Genomic DNA, 13,594 nt, shown 5'->3' with positions numbered 1-13,594 from the left:
TCTTTTCACCACCAGACACATCCACAGCTGAGTGTCCTTTCGGGTTTGGCCCAGCCGCTTCACTCTTTCTGGCACTACTTGGAAATACCCTCTGCTCTTCCCCAGTAGCATATTGGACACCTTCCGACCTGAGGGGCTCATCTTCCGGCGTCATATCTTTTAGCCTTGTGATACGTTCCATGGGGTTTTCTTGGCAAGAATACTGGAGTGGGTTGCCATTTCCTTCTCCAGTGGACCACATTTTGTCAGAACTCTCTGCCATGAGCTTGGCCCTGAGTTCCGTCTTGGGTGGCCCTGCACGGCATAGCTTACGGCTTCACTGAGTTACGCAAGCCCCTTCGCCACAACAAGGCAGTGATCCATGAAGGGGACTGATGAATCTAGTTTGATATAAATGGGAAAGCAAGTAGAAAAACAGTAATCCTATATTAAAAGTCTGAAAAATATCATTTATTTATTTATTACATCTCCATACCACCCAATAGCCAAAGCTCTCTGGGCAGTTCACAACAACTATGCATTTCTTTGCTTTTAGTTTTTTACTTTGCTTCCAGATTTGGTTTAGCATAACATTCAAACTGGGCTTTAGGAGGAACCAACAGGATCACATTCCCCTGTAAAAATTCCAGATACAGATAATCCACTGCTGTGGGTGAGTTTGTACAACATGACGACTCCCACTGGCAAATAAGCCATGCAGTGTGGGTTGTCATCAAAACAACCCACGGCGACCCAGACAGATGATCGGGCTTACTGTGGGTAGTTCTCCCTCTCTTTTCCCCTCAGTCCTCCAGCCAGCTCTGCCCAGTATCCCAGGGGACTTGGCCGAACTTGTCTGCCACCAAGTCCCTGCTCCAATTGTGAGCTCAGTCGCATTCGGACCTTTTCCTGACATTTGTAGAAAACGGGGCTGAAATAATTTTTTAACCATTTTTTTGCTCGGGGAATGTGCACAAATGTCCCATTTGTTTTAAAATGTATTTTTTGTCAGTTTTTTGGAGTTGCACACTTCCTGTCAAGGCGGAAAAGGGCTCACGATCACCCACTTACCTAGTGGATCCCCATGGTTTAAAGGGTTGCCCCAACCCTTGGGGGTGCCCTCCTTCCAGTCTATCCCTCCCCAAGGCAGCAGCAACTCTTTCATAGAGATAGACACACCACCCCCTTTTCTCCCCCAATCACAGTAACCATGTCTACTTTGCCAGCTGTAAAGTAGCTGCAGTTACTGCAATTGGGAGAGAAAAAGGAGGTGATGTGTATATCTCCCTGAAAAACAATTGCTGCACAGTGGAGCAAGTGGGGATTTGAAACAGAGCACCCCCAAGGGTCAGGGCAGTACTTAAAACCCTGAGGACAACATTGCTAAGGGGGTGATCTAGAACACCTTTCCCCAGCTGTGAACCGTCAAAGGCTGTCAAATCAGCCTGTATACAGTCTAGTATTGTCTGTTACCTCGTATGTTTGATGGCTGTAATATACAAGGCTGCAGACAAGACAAGCCTATGTATTTTTGATAGCTGGAATTGCAGAAGTGTGCAACTCTGAAAACCTGACCAAAAATAAATAAATAAATATTTTTAAACAAGGGCGTTTGCACAAATTCCTGGGGCCATTTAAAAAAATAAATTTCAGCCTCATTATGTACAAATGTTGGGACAATTAAAAAAAAAAAAAAAACAGTGGGGAGCCAGTGACAGCCCCTCCAAAGTGCTGTTTGGGCACAGTAGGGCTGGCAAGGGGTGCTTGAAGCAGCTCTAATGTAATTGTGAAGAGTGCTCACTGCCCAATGCCCACAATTCACAATGGGTTGGCAGTACCAGGTTCGGAGAACACCCCAACCCATCGTGGGTTAAACAACCCCATGGATTGTTGGGGTGGCTTGTTATCCATGCACAAGCCACCCTGTGGCAATCAGTCCAAGTTTGCATGATGCAAAAACCTACCGTGGCTTGTCGCCCACAATGGGTTGTCGTGTCATGCAAACCCAGTCAGTGACTAAAGTGTTGACTGTTCTGAACACAATTTGTTAAGGGTCTACAAAACGGATTTTATCCAAAATGCCTATAGTTGGTTGGCAATCGTGTGCTTGAATGCCTTGCTTATAAGTTAAATATTTTAGTATTGGCTGACTACTTAATATTTCTAATCATGATTTCTTTAATAGAGAAATAGCCTTCTTCAATGCTGATGGCATATAGGCTTTCCCCAAACCATTCAACATCACAGTAATTCAAGTCTATGCCCCAACCACTGAGGCCAAAGAAACTGAGGTTGATTGGTTCTGTGAAGACCTACAACACCTTCTAGAACTAACACCAAAAAAAGATGTCCTCTTCATCATAGGGGATTGGAATGCTAAAGTAGGAAGTCCAGAAATAACCGGGATAACAGGCAAGCGTGGCCTTGGTGTACAAAATGAAGCAGGACAAAAGCTAATAGAGTTTTGCCAAGAGAACACGCTGATCATAGCAAACATTCTTTTCCAACAGCACAAGAGGGGACTCTACACATGGACATCACCAGATGAGAAACCTGTACGAGGGCCAAGAAGCAACAGTAAGAACCGGACATGGAACAACTGATTGGTTTAAAATTGGGAAAGGAGTACGACAAGGCTGTATATTGTCGCCCTGCTTATTTAATTTATATGCAGAGTACATCATGAGAAACGCTGGGTTGGATGACTCACAGGTTGGAATTAAGGTTGCCGGGAGAATTATCAACAACCTCAGATACGCAGACAGCACCACCCTAATGGCAGAAAGCGAAGAGGATCTAAAGAGCTATGGTTTTCCCAGTAGCAACATATGGCTGTGAGAGCTGGACTATAAGGAAGGCTGAGCGCCGAAGAATTGATGCCTTCGAACTGTGGTGCTGGAGAAGACTCTTACGAGTCCCCTGGACTGCAAGGAGGTCAAATCAGTCCATCCTAAAGGAAATCAACCCTGAGTGCTCATTGGAAGGACAGATACTGAAGCTGAAGCTAAAATATTTTGGCTACCTAATGCGAAGAGAAAACTCCCTGGAAAAGACCGTGATGCTGGGAAAGATTGAAGGCAAAAGGAGAAGGGGACGGCAGAGGATGAGACGGCTAGATAGCATCACCGATGCAATGAATATGAATTTGAGCACACTCTGGGAAAGAGTGGAGGACAGGAAGGCCTGGCGTGCTATAGTCCATGGGGTCACGAAGAGTCGGACATGACTTAACGACTGAACAACAAATGGGACATTAACAGCTGCAGGAGTCACACACACTAATCCAACATGGCTGGATTTACAGCGCGATGCTATACATGTTTGCTTAGATTTAAGTCGTGCTGTGTTCAGTGGAGCCTACTCCCTAGGAAGCGTAGTTAGGATTGCAGCATCAATCAGTTATGATGAATATGACCCTTAATGGCAAGGGGTCACCAAACCCTTCCAGGCAATTTGCCTGTCCTTATGCCTGGGGTAGTCAGCCTGCAACCCTAGAACTATGTGTGACCCTCAGCCTAATTTGAAAAGCCCTCCGCAAGCGATCAGTCTTCTGGCAAGAGCAACCTGTCACTCCCTCCAGTGGCCCCCTGGGTTGGGAGGAAGAGGGAAAAAGGCCCCACCTACATTTGACTCTGGCCCTTCCCACCTTTAGCTTCATCACTCCCCACTGCTGGTACGTGGCCTGACGGATTAATCTCAAGGGAACATAGTCTTTGTCAGAAAAATGGTTTTTCATCCCTGCTTTAGGCAAAACCAACTTAAATTTATCCTACATTTATGCTACTAGTTCTAATTAGTTATAGCAGCATCCAGGTCAGGTGTGAGTAAAGTATCACAGCAGGTTGAAGTCTCCTTCCTATCCAAATGGCTTTACTGGAAAGCACTAGATCAGTGCTTTCACTAGATCATTCCAGCTCTCACAGCCATTTCTCTGCTGCTGTCTTTGCCAGAGAACTGGCTGTCTCTGCCCCAGAATGGATGCGCCATTTTGGTTGGATTTAAGCCACGTCTTCTGCACATGTGCTTCAGAGTCTATAATTGCATAGCAAGCAAGGTTGGCATAGCATAGCTTGGCAACAAGGCCTGGGAGGAGGCCATACAGGAGCAATAATGCCAGTTTACTAGAACTACTCATTCTGTATATTAAGTGGCAGGCAAACTTTTTGTGGTGGGGGGGCACATTGTCCCTTCACCCCAGAACCCTTCAGGGACCCAGCTGTATGAGTGGGCAGGATAGTGGTTAGTGGGGCCAAGACATGCACTCCCACCCATTCATTCTCACTCGCTCACTTTCTAGGTTAAAGCCTCCCTCCTGCAGTGAAACCTAATCAGGATTGCTGCGGGGAGAGTGGCTTTAACACGCGTGCGTGCGTACACACACACACACACTGATCTCTCTGTAGGCAAGATCCTTGCTGTTAACAATCTTGGGTCTGGATTGCTGAGGGGAGGGGTGGAGTGGGGAAGAGGCTTTAACAGTGATCTCAGCTAGGCCACACGGAGAAGTGGGTGATGTTCCACATGCCACACAGGGCAGCCAGGAGCTGCATGAGCCCCATTTATTGTCCTCATGTGCCATAGATCAACTGGGAAAGTGCCAGGAAGTTCAATAGGAAGCTCCCACTAAAGTGTTCCAGAAACCATCTTAATCCAGCAGGACTGCAGAAACAGGCAAGCCTCAGGGCTCTAATACCAACAGATCCTGTACGTTCTTCCATGGATGTCATCTATAATTATATTTCAGAAAAGTGTACTGAAAGTCTGACCAACTGAACTTCAGTGGCATGTATTTTCTACCTCTTCAAACTGCAACATGGGACCAACTGAACTTTTGACTGTACATGTCTTTTGTCTCTACTTTCCACACCCTTGCCTTGTTAAGAAAAAATAAATAACATTTTGTCAGTGCCACTGGTGTATCTCATCAGTTGAAGAGTACAATTTGCAGAGGAGAACTATTAAAAGAGTGTAATTTTTTAAATAAAGCATTACTTATCCAACGTAAGACTAATGCATATTTCTTAACAGAGATGCCTTTTGATTGCAGTTATTTTGCTTTATTAAATACAATATTTCTATAATACTTTTTCTATACTTCCAACTCATGCAAATAAATGCAATTTCAAGTGCACAGACTCATGCAAATAAATGTGCACTAGGCATAGCTGGGATTTGTGCGTAATGCTATAGAATGAAAAACTGAAATGTACCACCTTAACTTCTTCAATAGCCAACATGGTGTTTCTTGAAACTGTCCCCATTTTAAAATGTAATCTATTTTACAAGAGATGGTAACAAAAAATTGTGTGGGCAGGAAACAGTGAAAGTGGCATTCATATTAAAGACTTGTTCAGAAATCCTATTCATGTGTACTTGGAAATAAATCCCATTGGGTTGGATCCAGATTTAGGCAAACTTAGAGAAGTCTCATTGAAATTAATGGAGCTTTGATTCCATTAGTCATGACTAATTTATTTTCTGTTGATTTCTACATTGATTTCCAGTGGATCTACTCCGCCCCAATTTGTTTAATGGGGTTTAGTTTCTAGTAAATATGCTTACTAGAAACTAAGACCCCGAGTGAGAGACAGGGGTTAGGGAGTTTTTGTGTCACAAATGCTTCCTCTGCCCAAGATGAGAGCCTGTGGTGGCTAGAAGCTGGTCTCCCTCTGGGTGAGAGACAGTGGGGAGAAGTGACTGTAATACTCCAGGTGAGAGATGGAGTGTGCATGAGCCTGCCGAAGTAGATCTGAATGACTGGGAAAAAGTTTACTGGTGGGTTGGCAAGCCTGATGTCCTTTATGTGACCAGTGGCTGGTTATTTCTACTAACTATTATCTGTGACTGTGTTAGGTTGGCTGTGGGTGATTGACTGGATGAAGTATGTGAGTTTTGAATGGTTATGAGTATGTCTGAGTCGTGAATGGGTATTGAGAGTATATGGGAAGCTCTACTGTGGCAAGGATGTGCTTAGAAAATACAGGGATCCATGGAGATGGTGCCTCTATCCCAGTGACTTGGATCAGAAGGAGATATGGTAGAAGGAGGGGAAGTCACAATAGAATGGGTCACAGATGTTTATACACTGTTCCACTTCTACCTCCCTCCTCTAGCTCTCATGTACCTGGTAGCTCATCCACTGTGCCCTCCTGTCTTCTGGTGCTGCTATTTAATGCCAGGTCAGTCCGCAATAAGACTGCACTCATCCACAACCTAATCATGGATGAGAAGGCTGATCTAGTGTGTATTACTGAGCCCTGGGGGGGGGGGTGACCTGGTTGGGGTTGACCTGACTCAGCTCTGCCCATCTGAGTACTCAGTGCAGCACCAACAGAGGCTGGCCACCGAGAGTGGGGGAGTCACCGTGGTTCATGGAACCTCCATCTCTATCACCAGGAAACCACTCCACCTTGGAGCAGGCCTTGAGGGGCTGCACCTGGTGTTGGGCCATAGTGACAGATTGGAGATGCTGCTGGTGTACTGCCCACCCTGTTGCCCAGCCCAGCAGCTTCCCTGACCAAGCTGGCAGAGGTGGTCTCGAGAGTGATGCTGGAGGAATCCAGGATGGTAGTTCTGGAGCTGTCTCTGGAGTTCTAGGGATGTACGAAACACTTACCTGGTTTCGTCCAGGGACATCCGCAGTCGGGGGGAGGTGCTCCGTCCCTCTCCCCAAAATTCTCCCCGGCTGGCTCCACTCTGTGGTGACTCCGCGGAGCCGCCCGCAGCCAGACATCTGGCCCCTGCTGGGCTGCGCAGGGACGCAAGTGGCGGCCGCCGTAGCCGCTGCCATTTGCATCCCTGTCTTTTGCCGTGATAGGCTACATATATATTTACGTAGCCTATCATGGCAAAACAACCAGGAACACAAATGCCAGCGGCTATGGCAGCCGCCATTTGCGTTCCCTTTTTTGCCGTGATAGGCTACGTAAATATTTACGTAGCGTATCACGGCAATAATGAAGAAGTGAATGGTGGCCGCAGATGTGACCGCCATTCGCAAAGCAGCGCCAACGGTACCAGGTAAGTGCTCCATTTCGTGCACCTTTCGCAGGGTGGTGGGGCGGGGGGCTTGGTTCTGCCACGGATTTCGGGGTGCCGAACGCACTGGCATTCGGCCTCACTGAGATCCATGGTGGAATTCTCCAACATCCCTATGGAGTTCCAGCTCGGGACTTCATGGCCTCCATGACAATCATGGAGCTACCCAGTTTGTCATCAGCCCAACACATAAAGCTGGGTATACCCTTGATTTGATTTTTCTCCAAGCTGTGAGATGAGGAATCTGAAAATCAGGGTGGTGGTGGTGGTAGTGGTGTCCAAGTAACCCCATTCTCATGGTCAGACCATTTCCTGGTGAGATTTGAACTCACAGCGTTACTTTCCTCCTGCAGGAGTGGGCGGACCCATTCGGATGGTCCACCCCTAGAGACTGATGGAATCTGATGGATTTCTGAATGCTCTTGGGGATTTCCCAGTGGAGAAAGCTGGTGATCCAGCCGAGGCCCTAGCCTCACTGTGGAACAGTGAGATGTGGAGGGCCATCGACTCAATTGCACCTGAGTGCCCTCTCTGGTGCTGTGGACCTCATTCTGCTCCTGGGGAGCTACAGGCAATGAAACAGGCTGGACATTGGCTAGAGCGTGAATGGCACAAGTCTTGAAGCAAAGATGACCAAGCATGGTCTAGAGCACATAATCGGGCCTATTGTGTGGCAGTGCAGGCAGTAAAGAGGGCTTACTTTGCGGCCTCCATTGCGTCCTCAAGTAGGCATCCAGTGGAGCTCTTTTGGGTGTTCCGGGGGCTGTTAACACTCTACCCAGTGAATGAGGCCCTGGTCCCCTCAAGGACCCACTGTGACCTTTTTGCATCGCACTTTGAGGATAAAATCGCTTATCTCTGCAATGAACTTGATGCTGCTGTTAGCGCAGTTCCAGTTGAGGTGTCCGACGCCACCATCTGCCCAATTTTGTGTGATTAGTTTCAGTCGCTGCAGCCCGATGACATGGACAAGGTGCTTGCAGCAATGCGACCAACCACGTGCCCTGTCGATCCTTGCCCTTCCTGGCTAATAAAAGCTAGCTGAGAGGGTATGACCGGCTGGGTCCAGGGTATGGTGAATGCTTCCCTTCAGAAGGGGTGGTCCCTGTTGTTCTTAAGGAAGCAGTAGTGCAACCACTCCTGAAGAAGCCCACTCTGGACCCAATGGTATTAGATAACTACCACCCAGTTGGAAATACCCCCTTTTTAGGGAAGGTTCTGGAGAGGGTAGTGGTGGAACAACTGCAGGCACTCTTGGAGGGCACTGATTATCTAGACCCATTTCAATCTGGGTTTTATCCTGGTTACAGGACTGACTCAGCCTTGGTTGCCCTGATGGACAACCTTTATCAAGAGAGGAACAGGGGAGTGCAACCCTGTTAATTCCGCTCGATCTCTCATCGGTTTTCGATACCATTGACCGTGGTATCCTCCTAGCTCGATTCTGTGCAATGGGTATAAGAGGCACTGTGTTACAGTGGTTCCGGTCCTACCTGCAGGGCCTATTTCAGAGAATAACATTGGGTGACCATTCCTCGGCCTCTTGGCAATTAAGCTATGAGGTTCTGCAGGGTACCATCTTGTCCCCAATATTGTTTAACATCTATATGAAGCCGCTGGGAGCGGTCATTAGGAGATTTGGAGCCAAGTGCCATCAGTATGCTGATGACATGCAACTCTATCTCCCTGTGACATCTGAATCAGGCGAGGCTATGCAAGTACTGGACCAGTGCCTGAACTCAATAATGGGCTGGATGAGGGCCAATAAACTGAAGCTGAATCCTGGCAAGACAGAAGCCCTGTGGGTGAGTGGTTCCCAAGTCCAGGAAATAGGCTCATTGCCTGTTCTGGATGGGGTTGTACTCCCTCTGAAAGATCAGGTCTGTAGTTTGGGGGTACTCTTAGATCTGTCATTGTTGCTGGAAGCTGAAGTGGCCATGGCAGCTCGGAGTGCTTTTTACCAGCTTTGGCTGGTTCGCCAACTATGGCCTCTCCTGGACAGGGATAGCTTGGCCACAGTGGTACAGGCACTAGTAACCTCAAGACTGGATTACTGCAATGCACTCAACACGAGGCTGCCCTTAAGGATGTTCCGGAAGTTGGGGCTAGTGCAGAACGCAGCAGCTCGGCTATTGTCGGGAGCTGCCCCTTTCCATCATGTAACTCCTTTGCTGAGGGAACTGCACTGGCTGCCTAGTTGCTACTGGGCCAGGGTTCAGGTTTTAGTACTAGTGTACAAAGCCCTAAACAACTTGGGGCCAGGATACCCGAGAGAGCGCCTTCTCCCTTACCAACCTGCCCAGTCACTGAGGTCATTGGAGCGCTTGCTCCTGGTAGTTCCACATGGACCTATGGCCCAATTGGAGTCCACCAGAAGAGTCTTTAGCGTGGTAGTCCCCTTTCTTCGGAATTCCCTGCCCCTGGAGGTCAGGCAGGCACCAATACTGTGTTGTTTCTGGTGCCTCCTCAAAACAGCACTGTTCCAGGATGCATTCCTTAATTGACCAGTTATGGTTTGTATTGGCATTGTGTTCTTTAAACAAGTATAATTTTAATGTGGTATTTTAATCTTTTTATTTTTTTACTGTTTTATCTTTTGTGTTCACCGCTTCAAAATCTGTTCTGGATATGGAGTGGTATATATAAATATTGTAAATAAATAAATTAGCATTGCAAAACAACAAGCATGTGTATATATGGTGTCATTTTTCTTTAGTAATTGCAACCTAGAGCTTTTGTTGTCTCTCCCCACCCCTGCCGAAAAATACTGTAATGGAAACTTTTCATATATAGCCATGATGAAATATATTGGATTTAGTACATAAAATTTTAGAATCAGAACAAGACACCATTCCAGATGTGGTTGCTTACTTGCTATCAAATTCTGCATACTAATTTTTATTCAAAGTGAGGATTGTATCCACTGGTGTCCTTCTGCCACCAGAACCAATACTGCTAGCAGATTGAATTCCCTGTCCCCACTCCTGCAGTCCCCCCCCCACACCCCAATCTGCTCCAGAGGGTTGGAGGACCCTCTAGAGCAGATTTGGCATGTATGGGAAGGGAGGAGGAGACGAGAAGACGAGAAATCCCCACTGCATGAGCAGAAGTCTACTTGCAAAACTTTGGATTTTAATCCTGATTCCCCAAATGTCAGTAAGTTCTGTAACACATGAAGTTTGTTATTGTTTTACTCCATTCAAAAGCCTTTCTTTCTCATTATTTCTATTTCTGAGATATAACGCATTGATTTGTCTTGAGTGGGAAAATTAAAGAGATCCACTACTTTTAAAAATATTTTTAATTGCAAAAAGGAAAATACAAAGTAAAATAGTTAAGGCAAAGCCATGCCCAGCACAAGTAATCTCTGAACCAAGTTGCTTTAACAACTTTTTGTACATCTTAGAATTCCTGCAAACCATAACACAATAACAAAGCACATTAAAATACATGAATAAACATTAATTACAAGGATTGCTCCAAATTGCTTTGTTTTGATAGTCTTATTGCTCTTCATTAAAATGTTTGCATAGACTTAACAAACTGACTTTTAAAGATACTCTTAAACCCACTTATTTTGGCACTGTGGATGGTCTTTTTTGGTCTTTTAAGGCTATATCTTTTAAGCTAAACAAGATGCTCTTGGAGCTGTCTTGCAATAGTTTTTATATTAAATCCAGACAGTTATGTCAAATTCTAGAAAAACAATCACTTATCAATAACCTTGATACTAGGTGGAATTCAGCTCAGCTGAGTGTCTTTTGCACAATACTGCCTCTTTGTGGCAGCCCAAATCAAGTAGAAAAATGCTATTACGAAGTGGCTGGTTACACCTTCAAAAAGTGATCACTGGGTAAAAACTTGATACTAATTATAGCAGGGACTGGGAACGTATGGCCCTCTGGATGTTGTTGGACTGCAACTCCCTCGCCACCGGCTATGTCAGCGAGGGCTGATGCGAGTTGCAGCAGAATAACATTTGGAGGGCCACACGTTCCCCACCCCGGAGTTACAGTATACTTAAAAAAAAAAATTAACCACATCTCTCTCTCATTCCACTTCAACCAGTGGAAGAGTAAGGAGATGTTGTCCCAATAGGCATAAAAGGACAGGCATTACCAATCAAGTATTGCTTGAGCCCTATATATTGAAAGGAATTTCTATAATATAGCAAACTGAATTATTTTAACCCCTTTCATATGAGGTAGGTGTTATTATTTCCACTCTTCAGACAAGAAAACTGATATACAGCATTAAGAGCAGATAACAATTAAACTGTCAAAGTTTGGCTAGAAAACATCTGTACAGACTATCATTCAAAATCAAAGGTGTTTTGCACACACACAAAAAGTTCAACAAGCTGTACTAGTGAGACATAGCAGGTGCACTGCAGAATTGGGAATAAAATGTAGGGTGTCTAGCTCCTAGTTGTGATCCAATTAGGCTAAAATACCCCAGAAGAGCATTTTTACAATACAGAAAACTCAACATTTTTTTCAGTGTTTTTGAATACAAAGTCTCATACAAGCAACCTATCAACACATCACTCCTAGTCAAATGCAGTGCAAATACAAGTGGTAACTAATGGATTAACAAAATTATTCACTAAAGTTATCTGCACATCTACACCACTGGCTTCAAGTGTAATGATGCTAATAGCTTCTGCTATTTACTCAATGGCAAGTAAGATATGGCAGCTTAGTTAACAATTTCTCTCCAGAATGATACTGAACACACATTTGTGTTTAGCATGAGCTGAAGGAGTATGTTGAGTGTTGCCTCCTGGGCACCAGCATAGTAGGAACTACTCTTTTTCTTGAGTTAGTAATGGTATGGAAAACACCCTGGAAAATGCAAGGGCTTGAAAACAGTTTAAGAAAAACCTGTGGGGTTTGCTGGGTTTTCTTTTTAAGATGTCATGTTTGGATTCTCCAGAGAACACAGTTCTTCACACAGACTACATGGAGGATGGGGAAGATATTGAAAAACCAAATCAATCCTGAGTGGAATATGAACAGTAATTTAACAATACAGTAAAGTTTTCCAAGGAGCAGCAAACCCCAGCTAGAGCCTTGCATGACATACTGCCCAAAGCCCAGTTCTGTGCGTAGCAGCACTACATAGGCTGGACACAGGTGGAGAATATGAGTAATGAACCAGGTAGTTAAAATCAAAATAATTTGTTGTTAAAAGATTATTATGGCATATGCATGTCAGTTCCACTAAAAATAGGTAGTATTCTATCTATTCCCTTGTCTAATGTTTGCTCTATAATATATAAACCCAACTGATGTACCTCTGAAATATTTATTTGGAGTTAAAAGATACTGATAAAATCTGTCAGTTCCTTAGTAATGAACTGTAAAGTTAGCACAAATGCTCTGAACTAAAATCCAATATACTGGGGAAATGGGTGGAGAACTAAATAATTGTTCTAACAACTCAAGGACAAAATTATGGGACCTTCCATGGCTCCCAAAACCACAAATATATACATATTCCTTTGAGGAGAATCCATTTACATCCATGTAAATGGAGTTAATCTATATGAATAAAGTATTTTGAGGTGGTGAAATGGTATAGGTGACATGGGAACAAAAATGTTATTACTTCTGTGGAGTCATTTGTCCTCAGCCTTTGTCAAAAACAGTCTTTTAAATAAGAAATAATTCCCCTTATGGTCATCATTTGTACCATTTATCAGACTATAGAGAGAGGAATTTCTCATTGCTCTGAATAATTCATAGAGTCAATTCAGTATAATTGCAATATACAATTTTATGGTATTCTTTGCTTTTAGCCTGTGATTCTTAAGCTTTATCTGCCATTCCGTAGAAGGAGATGATAATAATAGTTTGTTCTTTCCAAGTACGTTTGCCACTGCCTCTGACAGACATGTCTATTCTATTCTATTCTATTCTATTCTATTCTATTCTATTCTATTCTATTCTATTCTATTCTAGACCTTTTCTATTTATAATACCTGGCCTGGAATTAAGACTTTATTGAAGTTATTTTTTTAAACCACAGGAATTTTACAATTGTCTCTACTTTCAAGTCTGCCCTGTAATAGTAACACTTGGAGGGAGAGAAATGTATAAAGTGCACTCACCAGCATTAAAAATGTGAATTGGTTATTATTACATAGATCACTGCGATAGGGCAGTATTTAATTTCTAAAATAAATATGATTACTATTTTATTTATTAAATACTATTTATTTAATAAATAAAATAAATACAGGAGGTGCTGTGGAACAAGCCTAGGTTGTCTACCCCTGTCCTAGACCAACAGTTTAGACAAATGCTCAGATACACTCTTCCTGATGGGTACTGTATGTGCTCTAGGGCTGAGCCCTGGCACTGAAATTAGGTTCTGGAGCTGTGTTATAGTGCAAACCTAGTCCTGCAATGGCATAAGTTAAATTTGTCAGTCAGTCAAGTTTAACTGTATGTTACATTGGTTCTAACAAGGTAAGTTAAACTGGGTACATTTCTTAAGTTTAACTTTATATATAAACAAAAGTGGGAACAGTACATTTCTGTATTTCCCGCAATTTAATGCAGATCATTAACAT

The sequence above is a fragment of the Heloderma suspectum genome, chromosome 3, assembly GCF_057233095.1.
Source record: "Heloderma suspectum isolate Gila_16-S chromosome 3, 16-S_ref, whole genome shotgun sequence".
NCBI classification, from domain to species: Eukaryota; Metazoa; Chordata; class Lepidosauria; order Squamata; family Helodermatidae; genus Heloderma; species Heloderma suspectum.
Note: the sequence above shows the minus strand (reverse complement) of the source record.